At 33.5% G+C, this 22338-nt stretch overlaps 1 protein-coding gene and 1 long non-coding RNA gene across 2 annotated transcripts in view; one reads left to right on the top strand and one right to left on the bottom strand.

The window, feature by feature from the left end:
* The window catches only part of LOC120430290 (uncharacterized), a 300000-nt gene that overhangs the window by 37831 nt on the left and 239831 nt on the right, over window positions 1–22338 (top strand). The window lies entirely within an intron of this gene.
* Window positions 4672–5075, bottom strand: LOC120430291 (uncharacterized). The gene is made up of 2 exons (XR_005607581.1): window positions 4926–5075; window positions 4672–4868 (listed from the first exon to the last, which is right to left on the bottom strand). It is a non-coding gene; the product is annotated as an uncharacterized LOC120430291 (long non-coding RNA).

Here is a 22338-nt window from a genome sequence, read left to right as displayed (position 1 = left end):
TAAAGTCCATGTAGCATATTTTCAGATAAGTCCAATTTTTTCATAACTAAATGTTTACTATTTGTATGGTCATGTCAGTTATTAACATAAACTTCAAAATTATTTTATTTATTATGAGTGGAAAGGAGTTTTTGTTGCATCTCGCAGTTACATATGCGATAGTTTTCTTAATATACATATGCGATAGTTTTCTAAATTGATACGAAAATTCTTATTTATTTCAAATATTTATAAGTCTCGGAATTATAATTCACTCATACAAAAATTTATTGTTCGCTATTCATGATAAAAAAGAAAATAAATGGGAATCGAAATGCTAAACTAAAACAATTCAATAGAAAAAAAATGTTTTGTGATTTATTTTCAGTCCAAAAATATCACAACAACTTAAAAAAAAGTTGTTTATAATTTTAAAACTAATTTCAGTAACTAAGTTAAATCTCTCCCGCTCATGGTTACTTCAGAGTACCAAAATTTTGAACTCAAATATACTGACTCAACTTTTCATGGTGCTTCAAGTTGCAGTTGTTCATGTAGAATGTATGCTAACATCTCTCCAAATTTAATCAAATTTGGTTTAGCACAAGCAAAGTTACAGTGCGAAATGTAAACAAAAATGGGCCAATTTCAGAGGAATAAATAATACCTGTTTCCGAAAGCCCGTAAAAATTACCAAACGCGACATTTTATGAAACAAAAAATGTTTTGCTTTCATTTGAACTTTGGACAAGAACCCCTGTGAATAACATTGTGAGTTTTGACCGATTTTGAGTGTTTTTCAACCTTTTCCGTTAGGTGCACCAGAGCACCATCTGGGCATATGAGCAACTAAATATTCAGGAGCACTTTTTCCAAATTACAAAAAAAAAAACATTTCAATCAAAACAAAAGTTTATAAACGTAATAGTCATACTATTCAAAAACAAGACAAAACATTGTTATTAGACCGATGGTTTTATTATTTTCCTTAATTTTGATGAAAATGGTTGTTTGTGAATTTTGAATGAGCCAATCAAAGAAATCTGAAAGTGCAGAGATTTTAGAATTTGTATTTCATACTTCAGAAATATGGTCTTACAGAAAAGAATAAGTAGTTTTAAATAAATTTCGATGCATTTTCAAACAACTGAACCAATAGATTTGAAGCAAATCAGGTTTTGTAATTTAGTTGCTTAGTAAAAGTTACTCATCTTCCTGATGGTGCTCTGGGTGCACCACTTCAAATTCAACTTTTTTGCACCAATTCGATGTTTATGGGTTAAAGTAAAGTATTTCCTGCATTATTGTACCAAAATTTTACCATTTACTTTTTTTTACGACAAGCAAACAGCTCTGGGCGTTAGAGGGTTAACGAAATAAATCAATGTTTTACATTTTTAATTTTCTTGTAAAGCCGTTGCAAATATTTTTCAAAGTTAATGTCGCCCCTCCTTCAAAATTTGTCAAAAAAATCATGGGACAAAAAAAATAGTTTTAAAAAACTTCAAAATTTCAATGAAAATAGAAATTAAATCAACTGAAAACAATCTAAAATGCATTTTTCTGCATTGATAATCATATTAACATGGGTTGGATTGAAAATATTTTGAATTTATATTAAATTCCAATGCACAGCACCGCAAAAAAACCTTTTTTTTCGCGAAAAATAAAATTTTCGTCAATACTTAGATATTTTGGAATGGAAACTAATGATTGCAAAACAACTGGACAGGTGTATAATGCATTTTAAAACCATTTTTTTATTCAAATGTTTAAACCATGGCTCGTAAATTCAATTTTTAATCTTTTTTATTTTTTTTGCCCCCCCCCCCCCTCCCTCGACTTTGGTCACAGTCGAGCGACATAAACTTCAAAAAATATTTGCAACGGCCTAATTTAAAAAATTATATAATGAAACAGTTAACCGAAAAATAATATTGTCGATGGTAAAATATTTCAATAGTTCATCACTAACAAATTTTTTGAATGATTTTGTGATCAGAAAATCACCAGGCTAGCTCAAATCTGGCCCTGGAGAATCCAGAATATCTCCGGCCAGGAAACCGGAATCTAGGTTTTGAGGTATCGTGTTCGGTGTTAAATTACTGAGCGAAAGAAACCAAAAGAACTAAAATTGGTTAAGTTTGCGCCAAGATATGGAAATTATTGAATATTAAAAACCCAAGTGATATACTTAAATGGTTAGCAAATCTGTAATGTAAACATTAAAAACTGTAAAATACGGTCCACACCAAAATCTCCTAAACCTTCGCAATTTGTTTACAGAGAAACCTCTTTTTACGCGGTGGCGTTACGCTTTTTATTTCGTCGATTTCTCTAAAACCTGTAAAAGCTGTATGTAGTAGATTAAAAATATAGGCAATAATTTATGAAAAACTAACTTAATCCACCTATGTGGTTGGAGCCTTCCTCACTCATTACCAACAATGGCTGATTTGATGGGGTTGTACACAAATTTCATCTATTTTTTAGATCCGGAATAAAAAAGTACATAAATATCACATAAGTGTCCATATCTCGAGACAGGGTTGTCATATCTTCAATGTTTTGGACTCGTTGGATAGGTCTTTTAATAACCTATCCAACGATGGGTCGGATGGTGGATCCGGACATAGTTTACATACATTTAAGTGAGATCCGGCTACAAAAAAAGTACATAAATGTCACTTAAGTGACCATATCTCGAGACAGGGTTGCCAGACCTTCAATATTTAGACTCGTTGGAAAGATCTTTTGATAACCTAACTAACGATGGGTAAGATGGTGGATCCGAATATAGTTTACATACATTTAAGTGAGTTCCGGCTTCCAAAAAGTACAGAAATATCACTTAAGTGGACATATCTCGAGACAGGGTTGCCAGATCTTCAATGTTTTGGACTCGTTGGAAAGGTCTTTTAATAACCTATCCAACGATGGGTCGGATGGTGGATCCGGACATAGATTACATACATTTAAGTGAGATCCGGCTACAAAAAAAGTACATAAATATCACTTATGTGACCATATCTCGAGACAGGGTTGCCAGATCTTCATTGTTTTGGACTCTTTGGAGAGGTCTTTTGATAACCTATCCAATGATGGGTCGGATGGTGGATCCGAATATAGTTTACATACATTTAAATAAGATCCGGCTTCAAAAAAGTACATAAATGTTACTTAAGTGACCATATCTCGAGACAGGGTTGCCAGATCTTCAATGTTTTGGACTCGTTGGAAAGATCTTTTGATAACCTATCCAAAGATGGGTCGGATGGTGGATCCGGACATAGTTTACATACATTTAAGTGAGATCCGGATATATGTGAAAACACATTTTTATACATAACTTTTGAACTACTTATCGAAACTTCAATCTGTATAAAACTCGATCTATGGGACCCTAAACCAAGTCGAATGCAACAGGTTCGGGTCAAATCGGTTCAGCCAGTGCCGAGAAACATGAGCTAGTTTGTTGGTCACATACATACATACACACACACATACACACAGACATTTGTTCAGTTTTCGATTCTGAGTCGATATGTATACATGAAGGTGGATCTACGACGTTTTTATACAAAGTTCATTTTTAGAGCAGGATTATAGCCTTACCTCAGTGAGGAAGGCAAAAAGCTTTGTGATAAAAGATAAATAATATCATATAAGCTTAGAGCATGAGCATGAGCATGAGAGACCACCCATGGTTGTCCTTCTCCGTTGCTGAACAGGACCGTAATATCCTATCAATACAACTGACCATACGCTTAAACGATCTAATGGTGTTTCCCTTATCAACAGCATGTATGAATGCGTTGAAAAGATAAAACATCAAGGTCATTAAAACTAGATCTGAAGCAAATAGGTAACAGTCATTAGCCACCAACGGCGCCCGCCATGTCAGTTTGTAGATCTCGGGGGGATTGGGACGGGAATGTTAGTTAGCACAGGTTGCTACCAAGGGTGGGTTCTATACGATATCCACACCCCCACGTGTGCCGGAAAACTACTTCTACTTGGGATTTTGTTAGTGGGAAAAGGTAATGGCCAGGATTCATCATAGAGGATGATGATGCGACCCAATAATCAATAAATTTTGTTTAATGATGTGATGTATTATGCATTCTCAAGGCAAACAGTCGGAGGATGCGGATGAGATTATTCCCGGTTATTTGGTGTTAAGTTTAGTATAAATGATTCAATCTTAGACAGCCGGCTGTGAAAAGATAAAATCAAATAAAACGCGAAACCGCACGGACCGAAAAACACACACAATCGGGGGGAAAACAAAGACGGAAACGGCAACGAAAATCCGGCTTGTTGACCGCGACGCGAACCGTTCAAATTCTCCAAAGCAACTGTCAAACCATCGCGAAATCACCCGGGTTGAAATACACACACAATCGGGGGGGAAACAAAGACGGAAACGGCAACGAAAATCCGGCTTGTTGACCGCGACGCGAACCGTTCAAATTCTCCAAAGCAACTCAAATAATATCATATAAGCTTAGATAGCATTAATGACAACTTTAGGAGCCGATTAAAATAATATTTTAATTAATAAATAAATTAGACAATGAATAAAGATTGATATATTCTATGAACAGGATTTAACCCGAGAATTAACCTCGTTCGCATATTAAGGAGATCAGTTTTTGTTAGGGAAAGCACATAACAGTTGAAACTGGCAAATTGAGTAGAGGAGACTTGAAAGATAAGTGAAACAGAACTAAAGTAGTTGGAGATAATAAGAAGAGATACTCCGAGTTGCGATGTTCTAGGTACATCCACAACAGTTCGTTCAACATGCTGTGAATCAAAACAATACCTTCTACAATCACAAATTACTTCCCTTTCCCACATTGCCGCTTTATAATGTAGTCCATGCTCTGCAAAGAAAGGGATGTTAGTAAAATATAAACACTTTAAAATAATGATACAGTTACTTGCGGGAACCTGAGTGACATCAGGGTTTCTGATGTTGTTGCTGTTGTCTCCAGTGTGATAATATCACTCCGAAGTGGTTGTCGTGGTGCAATCGTTCTCCAACCGTAGGCCCAGACACGACATGAAAATGAAAACAAACAAAAACAAAAAGATGCATTAGTACGATTAGTATATGAAAATAAGAGAAACAAAGGATCATGCAATCAAAATAAAATGGTGGAAACCCGGATAAAAAATTACCATTTGATTACCATATTGGATCATACAATGACACTTTGAGAAATGGTAACTATTTGTGAAATCGTTTTTTCAATTTCCCAAAATTAAAATTTAACTATATTAAACTATTTGTGAACTGTTTGATTTAAGGTTACTTTTTGCCAAATAGTACTTAAACCATTTATTTACCATACAACAAACAGTTTTTTGACGAAAATAGTACTGAGTTTTTTAAGGTTACCATTGCTAACCACCCTTATGCCAGATGGTTAAACCATTTGTGAGATAGTAAAAATTCATGCCAACCATATAAATACCATTTTTAAAATAGTAGTCAAACATTTTTGGAAATGGTAGTAACAATATAGTTTAAAGTTCAATTACCATATGAAAAAAAGTTTTTATATGGTACTTTTTTATGCTGGAAGTAAACAGAAGCCGAATTAGAAAATCAGTAATACATAATAAAGAAATAGAAGATAGATAGTAGCTGAAAGTGGAAAGAAGAGAAACCCCGTATTGCGATGTATTAGGTACATCCACAATAGTTAACTCAACATGCTGTGAATCAAAACAATACCGTCTACAATCTTCCCTTCCCACATTGCGCATCCCTTTCTTTTGGCCGTCTCGACTCTGACCCTCGCTGGTCAAAGGTTTACGAGTTCGTTTCCACAGGCCACCAGCAAGGTCACGTGTTGTCATCATGATGACGAAACCAAGCCAACGTGGAGGTAAGAAAATGGGTAACTTGTAAGGAACCAGAGCAACTGTTTTGACCAAGATCAACTAACAGCACTACGGATGTAGTTCCGCTCCTTCCAGGATGTTCCTCACTGGGTGTCAACCGAAAAGGTATCATTTCACCCTTGGCCTGCAATTTGTCGTTTAATATATAAAATAAAATAAAAAGAGGAGATGAAAACTAAAAAAACATTTGCAACATCATTGTTGATTGAATTGGGATAATATTTGTTACAACTTGTTAGTTTATGTTTTTGGCAAATTGAAATTAGCTGTTTGTCATAAGTTTTAAGCTAACAAAAATAAATAGGTTATCAAAAACAAAACTCACTGAAACAAATCATCAATCAAATTTGGCTGTAGCGGTTGAATTTAAAAAGATACTCCGTACATTTCGACATATTCGGAAAAATTATTGATTTTCTTACACATAAATGTCATGTAGATTGGACAATATTGTACCGTGCTTCCCGCGAAAAGAAACTGTGTAGGTATACATAATCGCTATAGTTTAGCCTGTTTGACTTTTTCGCATTGAACGACTTGATTAAAATTTGAGTTTTTGCGTGACTTAAGAAAAAAACAAACTCGTTAAGTGTTTTGGTCAATATTTTTGGCGACTTAATCAAAAAACGAATGAAAATCATATTTTAATCATTGAATCTTAATTAAAATTAAATGTCTTATTTAGGAATTTCCATTGAAAATTATTCTTTTATCTTATAATAACAATATACCAGGAGAACAACTTCTACGGAATGACTTAACGGCCTAACAACAACTAAAACCGAGACCAACGTTTTACTACTGAGAACCACATTGAAAATCTTTTGTAATTTCGCACTTCCATATATTTTTTTGTTTTTAAAAATAAACAGAGGTAGACTTAATACTTAATTAATACATTGAATATTTCAAAACATGAAGAAATTAATATAAAAAATGCCAGAACTCGAATTGAATTTCCTAGGGTAATTCAAATTCGAGCTTCTTCGGAACTACCCCCTGAAATCAAAGATTTGAGCTCATTCTGACCACGGGTTCCTAAAAATATGGTCTTGAGGGAAGTTTTTCTAAAATTAATGATAGTTCTACATCTGAGAAATGGTTACAATCGGATAACTATTGCGCCCTCCCCGGGTAAAAAAGTGAAACAGTTGCCATTCTCCATACATTTTGACGATTTCTCCCATACAAACTTCATTCGATTAGAGGGAGTGGTTCCCGTGGTCTGAATGAGCTCATATTTGGAATAAGGGACAGCGTTTTTTTTAACAATAGCCAAAATCTTCGTAAACAAGCAACTTCAACCTTTCGAACACCTAGCTTTGAGTAGGAATCTTGCAGTAGAGTATACCAAAGCCATGTTGTAGAGCGCACAATCTGATTTGTAATTTTTTTTTGTGACAATTCTTAAGTGATTAAAAAGAATAGTTGGTAAAATACTTGCATATTTTGACAGTAATCAAACTTGATGTAGGTCTAAGAAGATTTTTTTTCTGAATTTGTAAAATGCTATGTACAGTTGGGTTACTCATCTTATTCAAAGAAATTGTCACAGAAGGATTAAAGTTTTTTTGCAAACCTCTCCGGTAAAATATCTGCAAAAATCTGCAACAAAAAAGTTGTCTGCAACAAATTTCGGAAATCTTCAAATTTGCAGAGAAATCTGCAAATCTGGCATCCCTGCTTCTAGATTCGATTGCTTAGTAAAGGGAAGGTAGTGTATCGTCACAAACTGGACCTTATCACGACACCTTAGGGAGGCGACCTATGGAATGTTAACATTAACCTTAACATGTTAACATTAAGTTGAGAATGAAATTGCCACTGAATCCGCTTTGTAAATGCCGGCCCCGATACTCTTCAAGGGTGTTCCCCTCAGGAACTGGGAAAGATTTACTTTTTATCAAAAACCATAAAGTTTGATACCCATATTGCCCCAATTCTTACGGTCCGGCAAATGTCCCCCCTTCGGAACATCCCCGGGGCCTCCGGCCACTCCAGTTCAGGTGGTGGCCAGTTCCAATGATCGACTCCCGCGACTGGCATGTCTTAGCTGGTCCTTGCCTCCAAGCCATCTGCTCCCGGACCTCCAGGCCGTCTGCTACCGGGCCACCAGGCCATCTGCTTCTGATGTGTTCTCGTCGACGTCCAACAATAGAATGAATTAGCGGGACCGACCGAGCCGAGTTTTGTTGGCTCGCCGACGATCCGAAAATTATGAGGTGGAGTGGGGGTGATTTTAGATACATCAATCTCACGTCTCTCGATTGACTGATTGGGAAACGTTCGCTCATCCAACCAGCATGCACCAAAAAGAGGGGAAATTTGCCGAGAGGGGAATTCGTCACGTAACGTTTTCGCTTCGCGAAAATTTTGGATTGACACCACGTATAGAAACCTTAGGACAAAGTTCTTTGTCAAAACTTTCGTCAATACATACATAATTTGCAAACTAATCTTTGCGAAGCAATTAGACAGGTGTTTATTGCATTTTGAAACACTTAGGCAATTCTATTTTATTCTTTTCTGACCTCTCCTCTACTTTGGTTAACCCGAGCAGACGGAAATAACTTGGGAATAACATTTTTTGATATTTGAAAATACTAGGACAATAACATTTCATGTTATTTATAACAAGATTTGTTATTCGTCGTTATGATTTTTTTGTTATTGGATTGTTATTGTAATAACAGACTAATAAAATTTTCAGTTATTCTTCGAACAAATCTTTGTTATTATTTTTTGTTATTTTAACAACTAATCCGATCAGCCCAATAACAGTTGGAGTTATTCGTCCATAACAAAAAATGTTATCACAAAGTTGTTTTGGCTTTCAACCAATATCAGACCAATAACAAATTTTGTTATGATAACATAAACTGTTAATAAACCCTTATGCAAAAATGGACTTTTCAGGAAGATTGATTATTTTAACAGAATTTGTTATTGAAATGGCATGAATTTTGTTATTACCGTTTGCCAATTTTTGCATAAGAGTTTAATAACAGTTTATGTTGTCATAACAAAATTTGTTATTGGTCTGATATTGGTTGAAAGCCAAAACAACTTTGGAATAACATATTTTGTTATGGAAGAATATCTCCAACTGTTATTGGGATGATCGGATTAGTTGTTAAAATAACAAAAAATAATAACAAAGATTTGTTCGAAGAATAAGTAAAAATGTTATGAATCTGTTATTACAAAAACAATCCAATAACACAAAATTCATAACGACGAATAACAAATCTTGTTATAAATAACAGTAAATTTTATTGGCCTAGTATTTTCAAATATCAAAAAATGTTATTCCCAAGTTATTTCCGTCTGCTCGGGTGACTAGATTGTCTTCTTGAGCTGACGGAAATAACTTGAGAATAACATTTTTTTTTATATTTGAATAACATTTTATGTTATTTTTAACAAGATTTGATATTCGCCGTTATGATTTTTTTGTTATTGGATTGTTATTGTAATTACAAACTAATAACATTTAAAGTAATTCTTCGAACAAATCTTTGATACCGTAAGCCTTGACATTGATAGTATTTAATTTTTTTTTCGGAATGTTATCCACTTTTTAAGGTTTTTCTCAAGTTTCATATTTTTTAAACATGTACTGGAATAGGCCACACAGGGTCCATACACTATTTCTGAAAAAATATTTTTAAGCAGTGTTAAAAAAAATAGCTGCGTCGAAAGTTCTTATTTTGAATTCCGGGTTGACTTTGATTGATATTCATAGTTTTCTTGTTAAAAATCAGATTTAAAGTGTTCAAATTTTATGTTTAAGTCAAATGTACCATCAATAAGGTTGCTGATATAGTTTTTAAGATAAAACATAAATTTTTATATTTAGTCAACTAAGTTTATTAGAATTGAAATAAAATACACATAAATTTCAGGTTTAATTGTAAAAAATCAGAATTTTGCTAGTAATAATCTAATCTAATCTAATCGAACACAAGCGCAGCCAGTCCGAAGAAAGCATCCTGGAAGAACTTGCGGTTAGATTACGCCCCAAGTCCTTTCTTGTCAATATTAATAATTGCAGTACATCCGAGTAACCCCAAAAATGTTCAGCAAAAATTAAAGCGGCCAGGCCTACTGCGTTGCATTAATCGCAGAGACAGATTCGGTGAACGGATCACATTTCACAGAATCAACAGGGGAGGAAGGATGCGTGGACATACCGTACCAAACGCTCCGAATTAGTTAGATGTGGTGTGTAAGTGTAAATTGGCAAATAATTATATTTTTAGGAGGGAAGTGGAATTGGGCAATTTAAGTTGGGGAAAATGGGAATTGGGATAAGGATAATGGGGAAGGGGTAGAAGGGTTATTTAATAATATAATATAGGGGAATATAATAATTTAACAACTTATGATGGAAAGCTCTCACCAAGAAACAGCAAATCTTTAACATAAAGCTCAAAACTTCAAAAGATGCCGCGAGGTGGTATCCCGATCGTCAGATTCCAGGTTCTTCTCAGGAGACAGGCCGATCGTTTGACGTGAACACTTTCACTTTTGCACTGAGTATGTCCGCTCCCAACCAATATTTCCCCATGGTTCGGTGGTTCTAACAAAGAAGTTGCACTTATGGCCTGTTTTGAAAACTATACAAAATCTTATCACAAGAAAATGTGAACTTTTTGCAAACCAATTGAAAAACGAAAACTTTTAAATTCTCTAGAAGCATTTCGAACCGTCAAAAATCGTGCTGCGATTTTTTCCCCAACCGTTCACGCGCGCGGCTAACTGCGATCATAAAAAAAAAATGCACATAAATTTCAGGTTTAATTGTAAAAAATCAGAATTTTGCCAGTAATTCGTTAAAACTTGTTTTGTTTAAGAAATAATCGATTCATGTTACATTTTACTGAACTCGAAGCACGAATCTAAATTTTTCACGTTTTATATGAAATTTGTTCTACTGAAAATGCCAACAAATTTGAAGATATTTTTGGATTATTTTTCCCAAACACATTTAACATTTCGTTTGCTGTGTGCTATCTTGTGACATAGACCATTTTGGTCGAAAATGAGTTAATGATAACTTTTTGCTATACTTAACAAACACTAAAAGATGCTTTAACCTGATTTTGGAAACTCGCTTCCGTTTCCCGGATATCGCAATACACACTTGTGACATAGACCAATTTATCATCAAAATGATCGTGCACACTTGAGACACGTAATACATGTTGTTGGAAAATGTGAAAAATTTCTCTTGTTTTTCACAAATTTATGTTGATACACACTTTCTAAAGGCAATGTAATCTGTTGTTTTTGAAAATCTGGAGTTTTTTTTAAAAGGTCCATTAAACCAAATTTTTCAGTTTTTGCCTTTTGGGTGTTTTTGAAACCGCATTGAGTCAGGGGTATTAAAAAACACCCAAAAGCAAAAACTGAAAATGTGGTTTATTGGAACTAAAAAAAACACTCCAGAAATGTATTGATTAAGTCGGTTAAACTATTGATTTAAGCCTATTTTAGTTTGTATGGGAATTCTGTGCACACTTGTGACACGTAGTACAATTTTACTTTCGAAACACACTTGTGATACGTGCTTTTTTTATTTTTGTTTACAAAATTTTCTGTATCTTTTAACTGGTGTAACCAAATTAGTTGAAACTCGGAGCGTTTGTTAAGCGATAGTAAACGAACCGATTGCTTCAAAAAGTTTGGCTCTATCATTCATAGTTTTGAAAATATTTATCATCAAACTTTAAAAATCGATTTTCTCGAATAGTACTAAATGGTCGTTGTCACAAAATAGCACACAACAGACGATTTATTATTTACAATCTTATTATACCTTCTCTTTATCGAAAATTGTCCAAGGAATCCGAAAATGTATTCCGTTTTCCGATTTGAAATCATGTTCATTTAAAAAATCATGACTTTTTGGGAATATTAAAATAATGTTAATCATCAACATTTTCTTAATTATAGTGAACTACCCGAACAGACGGAAATAACGTGGGAATAACATTTTTTGATATTTGAAAATACTTGGCCAATAACATTTTTTCGAACAAATCTTTGTTATTATTTTTTGTTATTTTAACAACTTATCCGATCATCTCAATAACAGTTGGAGTTATTTTTCCATAACAAAAAATGTTATTCCAAAGTTGTTTTGAATTTCAACCAATACCAGACCAATAACAAATTTTGTTGTGATAAAATAAACTGTTATTAAACTCTTATGCAAAAATTGATTTTGCAATAACACTTTTTGTTATTTTAACAGTATTTGTTATTGAAATGGTATGGATTTTGTTGTTACCGTCTGCCCGGGTAGCTTTTAAACTTTTCAAAATTATATGAAAACTTCTTACCACGGTCAGTATGATTCCATTCCATTCAGTACGTATTTATTTTGTACTCATCATTCTAAAACATTGTCAAAACAAATTTTAAAATCAATTATAAATCGATTATTTTTTTTGATAAAGTGCATAACTTTAAAGTGATAGGCATTTTCATGCTAAATTTCAAAATACTTCTTGTAGTAAAAGCTCTGCTGCGAAAAATATTTTCTCATAATTATCTTTTTATTGATACTTTTGATTGGATTTCTGGCAAGCTAGCCCTCAACTCGCGATATCTTGGAAACTAAAGGTTTGATTTGCAATGTTGAAAAATTAAACTTTTGTGACATTTCAACAGTTCTTTGAAAATAATTTCGAAATCTTAAACTCACGCCCAACTTTTTAAAATGTCCAAAACAGACCTTTTTACAAAAAGGTGGCGTTAAATGTGTGTCACGATTCAAAGAAGATGTTTTTTCATGAAAAGATTTTTTTTTCACGAACTTTGTCGGTCTATGGCGACCTTTTGGCTAAAAATTGGCACAGTTACGTATTTTTTTCCTCATGAATCTAGCCAGGGGGTATCCCTGATGACGATTTTTTTTTATTGTCACCCTAATGATCATTGAAAGTTTTTTTTGTTCAAAAGAAAAACGAACTTATGTTGTACTTTTTGTCTCTTTTCAGGTATGTATTTTCGAAAAAAATATCAGTGAAGAAGAACAAAATATTTAAGGTAAAATAAGTCTTTTTTAAGGTCATTTCAAATTTACTTTAAATAGAGCCAACATTCACTTGAGATTTTTCAACAATTTTTTATGTTCATTCCCAACCCTTTTCCAAGTGGTCAGAGCAAAACCATCTCGCTTAAACGACGCCAATTGCACCGTTCACCACGAATTAAGCCATTTCGGCTAGTTTGCGAAAGTGGTTAAACTTTGCTACCTCTTTTTTTTTTTCTCTCTCTCTGAAACCTCCACTGAATAGACCAAATGCAGCTTTACAGAAGGAAAAAAAAATCCTTCCCTAATACACCCCGTAACCACCTCCGCCAAGGGGACGAGAGGATTCCTGATGGTCCTGAAGAGCAGGTCAACCATCATCATTCCACAGCAAAAATGGTGTAACTTTAGGGCTAGTGGGAAAAAAATCGCTTCGCTCTTTGCAGATGTTCCAGAGGAGGACACAACAAGCTTCTGCCTGCAAACAAGCGAGCAAAAAAAAAAAGGATCCGCTCCCGAGCCTTGATGATCCTTGAGCTCTTGTGCACTCTCGCCGACGATGAATGATAAACACACTCATAACCAGGGCTGCGGAGTCGGGTCATATTTCAAACGACTCCGACTCCGACTCCGACTCCGGCTTTCTCAGACTAGCCGACTCCGACTCCGACTCCGGCTCCGGCTTTCAACAAATGGTTGGCTCCGACTCCGACTCCGACTCCGGCCTACCAACTCTAGCCGACTCCGACTCCGACTCCGACTCCAGCTTTCAGCAAATGGTTGGCTCCGACTCCGACTCCGACTCCACATATTTTTAAATGCTTCAAAAGTAAGTCAACTATTATTAGCTAATTATTTTTAAATCATTGATAAATAGGATTATTTAAATACTCTCAAGAAAAATAAGTTCGAATCACAAAACGAAAAAAAAAGTTTCTAGGTTACAAGTTTTATACGTTATGGAAACAGAAATCAAAAAAATATCTTCAGTTTTAGAGGCATTTTGAGAAGAACAGTTTTGTAAGTAAATTTGGATTTATATATTTGCTTAACCTAAAATTTGCAAATAATGTATTGAAAGCTAATAAATTTAAATATTAAATTGTTATTTTTGAATGAATAATCAAAAGAAACCTGATCTATTGAACATTAAAAGCGAGTCCACGACTAGGGCATACCCCTTTGTATGGGACGTCGTTTGGACCTCACCAATCGGCCTGAAATTTTCAGGGGTTGTTTGTACATATAAAACTAGCATCTGGCCAAAATATGAGCACTCTAGAATAATGGGAAGTGGGGCAAATCGGGACACAAAGTTTACAGGTTCAAAAACGTAAAAAATCTTAAAAAAGCTATAACTTAGGCAAAATTCAATTTATTTTCAAAATTCAAAATGCATCTGAAAGGGCATAAAAAATGCAACAAAATGCAGGGTAGAACATCCCAATTGGTTAAATCTAAAGGGAGTTATTGACATTTTAGTGAAAAAATAGCATAATTTTCAAACTTAAATAAAAAAGTGTTCCATCCAGATATCAACTCGGTTCGACCTGCAGCTTGTAGGGGACATCTGGGACTACCATCCGAGACTGAGAACACTTTGGGTAAGGCAGTTTTACATATTAAATAAACACTTTTACTTTTAGTTATTTTTTTGGTTGTAAATTTTTGCTCGGGGGAGCCCTTAGATCCCATTTTCTGGTGATAATTTTATCATATTCGTGCTCCTGAGACAATTTCACAATAGAAACATGCATAAAAATGTTTATTTTGATCCATTTAAACCCTTTAAAAATAAAAGTTAAAAAAATTTCGAATCACATTTATTGAAAATCAAGCTCGTTTCCAAGGATACTAGATGACACCAGAAAAAAGGCAGCTTCTTATTTTTATATAACTTTCATTTTTTAATGGGTTAAAATGGATCAAAATAAACATTTTTATGCATGTTTCTATTGTGAAATTGTTTGTAAATAAATTGAATTTTGCCTAAGTTATAGCTTTTTTAAGATTTTTTACGTTTTTGAACCTGTAAACTTTGTGTCCCGATTTGCCCCACTTCCCATTAACCTAGAGTGCTCATATTTTGGCCAGATGCTAGTTTTATATGTACAAACAACCCCTGAAAATTTCAGGCCGATTGGTGAGGTCGATGCGAGATGGGTATGCTTTGCTCGTGGACTCGCTCTTAAAATTCAATTTGCTCTTTTTCAGGCTGACATTTATAAAAAAAGCACAGTGACAGGCACCTTGTTTTTTAAATGACAATTTTAAACGAAACATTTTTTTTGTTTTTTTTTAAGACGTACATGGACATTACGCCATGGCTGAAGGAGATTATTATTGCAAATCAATGTATCTGAACAATTTCTTCGTGGAAAGGACGCTAAAGAGGTCCTTTTCAAATATCTGTGACAAGGAAAATATTTTATTTGGAATTGTTTAATTTATTTTAATTTTAAAAATTAATATACATTAAAAAGGAGGCGCACGATACTTCTTGAATCTTCTCCTAAAATGATCTTGCGCCTCCATCAAAATATATGAAAAAACTTAAAATATAATAAAAAACAAATATCCACAAGTAAAATATTTTCTAGGTCACAAGTATTTAATTTTTTTAAGGTACATTGATTTGTAATGATAATCACCTTCCGTCATATTGGTATGGGACATACAGTATGAGAAAATTCTTACGGGTTGATAAAATTTTGATTTCGTTTTTTTAATAATACTTGAAAAATAAATTAAAATCCTACATTTTCTTCTATACATTATTTATTAGTTCATTTTTGACTGAAGTCTTGAGATTTGTTCAACGATAATTTGCAACGATATCAAAATAGTTTGCCTGAAATCAACATCAACATCAACATTCAATGATTATTTCAAAATTTGTTGCAACTTCTTTTGATATTTTTTGTTAGTTTCAATTATTTTAAATGCAACACTTTGATTTTCCAAGCTAAGCTAAGCTAACACTTTGATTTTCTTATACTCAGTTATAAACAAAATTGAGTTGAGTTCCAAGTAAGAGATTGTTATTATCGTTGATTATTTGTTACAAAAGTTAAACTGTCAGTGACTCTTTTTCGATTTCCAAAAACAGTGATAACTATCTTATTATGTACCTCGTAATTTTTTTCCTAAAAATTGATTTAACTTAAAACCTCCAAGACATTCGCTATCGGGGTAAAAGATGACTGGTGTGTTCTTTTTTCAGAAAGACCTGGATGAAATTTGGTCAAATTTGAATTGAAATGGCCCATAAATATAGGCTAAAGGAAGCAGTCAAGAATCAATTAGATATGTCTGACTACATAACCAATATTTTTTATAATTTTTTTAATTATAATACTATATATTTGGGTAAGAGGTTATCATTTAGTGATTATAGTAAATTAACACAATTAGAGCTTTCCAATCACAATAAAAAGCTTCAAAACATAATAGCATCTGATAAATCTCTAAAAAGAAATGAAAAAATGGCGACGCATTGCATGCGACGTAAAAAACAATTAAAAACATAAGAAGTTTTGTAAATTAAGCTGTTATATAGTAAATGCTGAACAATAAAAAAAAACATATTTTTTGTAAAATTTAAGATAACTCCGACTCCGACTCCGACTCCGGGTTATCAGAAATCTCCGGCTCCGACTCCGACTCCGACTCCATCTCTTAAAATTTAGCTGACTCCGGCTCCGACTCCGACTCCAGCTGTTCGAGTTTTGACGACTCCGACTCCGACTCCGACTCCAGGTCCCCAAAAAGACCCGACTCCACCGACTCCGGCTCCGACTCCGACTCCGACTCCACAGCCCTGCATAACGCTGTGAGGACTATGGGAGTAGAGGGGGTGAGAGTGGGCAAAATTTGTAAATTTTTAGTTATTTTGAAAAACGGTGAAATTGAAAAAAATATGCAAAATTCAAAAAAAAAAGTTTTAATTTACATTAATACAAAAATAGGTTAAAATTTCAAAATTTGACCACAATGACCCACCGAGTGCACCCTGCTGATGTCTGGAACATTGTCGTAATGCATACACACCGGGTTGAATTTGTCCCTTCGTCGACCTGCACCGTTTCTGGAATGTTCCCGGCCGAGCTTTTGCCACAGGATGTGGGATATTTCAGGTTGAACAAAAAAACGAAAAAAAGAACGCCATCACCACAAGGATCAAAATGGGCACCAAGGGAGGGAGGGATTTTAAAATGTTGAATCTGTAAATATTTGCAGCTCTTGCACTCTTGATGCACACACACACACACTCGTACTTAGGCCGTTGCCGCTATTTAGTCACACAAGTGGCATTAGTGAGGCGGGAGGGTGGATGTTTGTACAAGTGCTATTCAGTGATGGCCTCTGGTGGGAATGTACTGGCCCTCGGAGCTGGGAAGCTTGGGATTTTGCGATACTTCAGGTATTGCTTTTTTTTCGTGAACAGTTGAGTGGTCTAATGGGAAGCTTTTTCGGAATTTTAGCTAGTGCGTCCATCCCGGGAATTCCCGGGACAAAAATCCCGGGATTTTTCCAGAACCGGGAATTCTCGAATCCCGGGATTTTTTAAAATTTGTCCCGGGAATTCCCGAAAAAAAAAAACAAATTTTGGTCTGGAAATTCTGATTTGGTTGTGGAAATATATGAACAGTTGAATACCTCAGAATCGATAATAATTTTAAAGCACTATAATTTGTATTCGGCATATATCAGTATTAATTTAGTTTATTAGGGAAAACTGTTTAAATTTTAGTTTACCGATCTGCAAAATGCCTAGCGCTTTAAATATTTCATATTTGATTTGATATATTTATTTTGAAAAAGATTATCTACGTATATTTTTAATTTAAAATTTGGAAAAAATCAAATTATTTTTCATCAAACACTGGCATGTGGGGCAAATCAGGACAAATGAAACGAATTAAGACAGCTATTTGGTATTTTTTTTGCAAGATGTTTTGAATTACTTTGGTTAAAACAGGAACAGAACAAAACAATTTCACAGAACACCGATTAATTAATTGTTCTAAAATCTCCTTACCTATTAAAACTGTTTTTTCCTATTTGGCGGTAGTAACTAAAAAATAATTTGTAAAATATGTTTTTTGCAAACGTTTTTTTTGTGAAAGTTAAACATTTTAGCACTTGTATCAATAAGTAAAATTTTCAAATTATTTTTTAATTTTAACGGTGAATTTATTTAACACATGGATGTTTGCAAAAATTTCATTCGGAAGGCGTTTATTCGGGATTGCAAAAGATGTTGTAAGCAACTTGTTGTAAAACTTGATTTTTCCAGCACTTGTCGTATTTCTAGATAACTTTTTCAAAACAACAAATGCGCCAAGAGTTTCCTATGTACATAGGACCTTTTGAAATAGTAATCGAGATTTATCCGATAAATGTACAACTCGTGCTGAAAAAATCTTCCTTTTGCCACTTGTTGCATACATTTTTACTATGTAAAACATGAAATTCAAAACTTATCTTAAATTTGACATTGGCTGGTGTCATTTAATTTGTTGTCGCCTCTTGTTTTTTAAAGATATTTTCAAAGAAATTTTTCAATCTTTTCTGATCATGTCAAATAAAAAAGAAATATATTTGTATAAGTTTATTCAATTTGAATCACATTGTAGTTCATTTAAAATCCAAAGCACAACAAAGAACAAAAAAACTTATTTTAATTTTATATAGGCTTTTTAAAAACAGTCGTCCTTGTATAGATTGAAGTGTAGATTATCAGTAATTTATATGATTGAGCTAATTCTATGATTTTATGCTTGAAAACATAACAAATATAATGAAAACTTAGATTTTATTACTGTTTAAAACATTTCCCGGGATCCCGGGAATTCCCGGGATTCCAAAAATATTTTTCCCGTTTCCCGGGAAATTCAAAACCCGGGAAATTTGGACGCCCTAATTTTAGCTGAAATAAAGGAGGTTTTGGGGATTTACAAAGCTAGAAAAAACACGGAAAAAACTGACCCTTTTGGGTTATTGCAAATTCGAAATATCAATTTAATTTCCCAGGCAATTAAGTAATGAAAAAAATACTTTTTAGTCCATTTTTTTACTTTTTATTCCCTTTGACACCAAATTTCCAAACCATCACCATTTCAGGCTGCAAGTTTTTATGGAAATACGTCTTTTATCGAATATTAAAAAATGGAATGGGTCGTACCGCCCCAACGTCACGAGATATCAAAATATGAATCTCAGGACCAAAACTACCCCTTTGGACAAAGTTTCACGCAAATTGAAGAGGGGTCGGGGCTACATTTCCGATTTCGTGAGAGTTGGCGGGGTAATTATCCATGACTAAAATTTGTAAATTTGTACAATTTTACTTACTAACCCCTTTTCAAATGTTTGTCCACGGTTGAACATAATTTTATCGGAAAGAATAGAGGATTTTCAGCAAAGCTAAAAGACACATGTCGCCACCTATGAACAAATAGCGTAAACCTATGATTTTTTGAAAAAATGCGTTTTTTCCTTCATGATCAACATTTTTATAAAACTTATGCCGGATGCGGATAAGAAAAAATATTTCCAACAATTTGGTGTACAACTTTCCAATATTTGTTTAATTTTTTATGAGAAAACTGTAAAATTAGAAAAAGATAGTAATTTGGACTATTTGGCAAGAAAGTCTGTAAAAAATCAATCAAAATTGTTGAATATACGTCAACACATCTGTTATCAACTATATAACTGTTTATTTCATTGATATATACGGGGAAAGTAATTTTTCCGTGTTCCAAAACATGTTTTTTTTTTAAAGAAAAAGTCCACAATTTTTTGTGCGCCCAAAAATTGATGTTCATTATTTTAAAGCAAAAAAAATTTCGCGATTTTGTTCTTCAATCCAGCAGAAAGGAATACGATTTTTGGCAAGTAACCTCATTTTGACGCCACCTACATTTGAAACACAGTCGTGCTGCAAATCGTGAATTAAATAATTAATTTATGTTTCATTTTTTTTATATTGAAAAATGAATCTAAAGTTGTTGAAACATCGGCCATTGAAAACGTGTCTTTGACCAATTCATAAAACTAGTTCTCAAACTTTTCAAAATTAGAAATATGTTAGATTTGAGCAACTCACAAAATGACATATTGCAAAAAATAACAAGTAACATAAGATTGATTTATTTTCTAAGCGTTTAATTCTATCGAAATTGATTTTTTTATTTCAAATTAAACTTAGGCCGTTGCAAATATTTTTCAAAGTTTATGTCGCCCCCCGCCCCCTTCAAAATTTGTCCGAAAAATCAGGGGGCAAAAAAAATATTTTTCAAAAAACTTCAAAATTTCAATAAAAACAGAAGTTAAATCAACTGAAAACAATCTAAAATGCATTTTTCTGCATTAATAATCATAAATAGCATGATTGGGCTGAATTTAAAATATTTTGAATTTTTATGGAGTTCCAATGCACAAAACCGCAAAAACTTTTTTTTTTTTGCGAAAAATAAATTTTTCGTCAATACTTAGATATTTTGGAAACTAATGATTGCAAAACAACTGGACAGGTGTATAATGCATTTTAAAACACTTTTTTCATTCAAATGTTGAAACCATGGCTCGTAAATTCAATTTTTAAACTTTTTTATTTGTTTGCAATAACAAACCAATAACACAGAAGGAATCATGAAGGAATAACAAGATTTATTATTTTGTGCGGAGAGGTGGAGCAGCATAATAACAACAATTGTTATTGAACTTGTATGTCTCCATAACAAAAAGAGTGATTGTTTTGGTTTATTTGCCATTTGCAAATAAACCTGCAGTTGCCATAACTCTTCTGTACTAGTCAGGGCTGCAGAGTCGGGTTCTTTCAAGCGACTTTGAATCCATACTTTGAAGACAACTCCGACTCTGGATGCAGGATATGACGTCAACGCCGACTTCAGCTCGTCAAAAATACCCGACTTCACAGATTCCGACTCCAAGTGAAAGTTGCTGAAAATTAGCTGAATCCGATGCCGTCTCCGAGGTCTCACTCCAGCTCGAACTTCAACGTCAGCTCCGACTTCCTCGCTCTGTGAAAATAATAACAGTTTTTGTTATTCACATTTCAAAAATTCTCAATAAATAAATCAATTCCCTTAGAGAATATAACAAACTTAAAAAAAAACAACTTTCAAAAGTTAATTTTATCAGATTAATTTAAGCTTAAGGACCCCATTTCATGGTCAAATAAATAACCACGAGTAAATTGGTCAAAATTATCCCATAGTTCTAGCCAATATTAGCAAAGTCCCTTAGGGGGTATATCAAATAATTAAAAAAAACAACTTTCAAAATTTCAACTTTTAAGAGTAATTTTAGCTTAAGGACCCCATTTCATGGCCAAAATAATGACCCCGACGAAATTGGACAAAATTATACCAAAGATCTAAACATATTTAACAAAAGAAAAAATAATAACAGATTGTGTTATGGACACTTAAAAACTTTTCCATTTGTGCGATTTATGGTAATTTTATTTCTAAGTCAGAATACCAAACGAATAACAAATCTTGTTACTAGGAGAGTTTTTTAAATGTATAACATTTCCTCTCATTAGCGTGTTTTTAAACATTTTCAGTATAATTCACTTCAATACCAAATCTTGTTATTTTATCAGAAACTGTTATTATTTTTTCTTCTTGAAGTTGAAGTTCAGGATAAAATAATAACACTTTTTTGTTATTTTAACAGGATTTGTTATTGAAATATTATTAATTTTGTTATTACCGTCTGCCCGGGAATACAAACGCTGGAAAAATCTCAGGGGTATTTTATCTTTAAACTCGAGATGTCTATTTTCAAGGGAAAAGTGTATGAGACCACAGTAAAGAAATTCGATAATTGTTCAACTATATGTTTGTTAATGCAATTTTTCACAAAATAATAAAAATGGCTGTAACTTTTAACCCGTATGTCAAGAAATAAAAATGGTTGTTTTTTAGAGCTTTAAAAGTGCCCCTTGTATCAATGAATTTTGTCGTAGAAGGCATAGAATACGAGATAAAATTGTGGTGTCTTGGACAAGGTTGCTTGGATTGGTAAGCCTTACAACTTTCTAAAAAACAAAAAAAATCCCAAAAATATTCCAGAAAATTTAGATTTTTAAGATAATCCAAATCGTGAACCACCCTAATTTTGAACCATACCAAAAGATGCCCCTTCCCGTTTGCAGCAACTAGAGGGTGACGAGCGGGAATTCCCGGGAAATCGTCCATTTTTGGACCTCTCGATTCCCGGGAAATTCGTTTGAGACTCCCGGAAAATTTAAACTTGATAAGTATTGAAGCAAAATTACATTAACTAGTGAGAAAATTACTTGAAAAATTCAAAACTGTTTGGAACATTGGATGTTTTTAAATGGGATGATTAATAATAAATGC

This window comes from Culex pipiens, chromosome 1, assembly GCF_016801865.2.
Source record: "Culex pipiens pallens isolate TS chromosome 1, TS_CPP_V2, whole genome shotgun sequence".
NCBI classification, from domain to species: Eukaryota; Metazoa; Arthropoda; class Insecta; order Diptera; family Culicidae; genus Culex; species Culex pipiens.
Note: the sequence above shows the minus strand (reverse complement) of the source record. Positions and strands in the feature narration are given on the sequence as shown.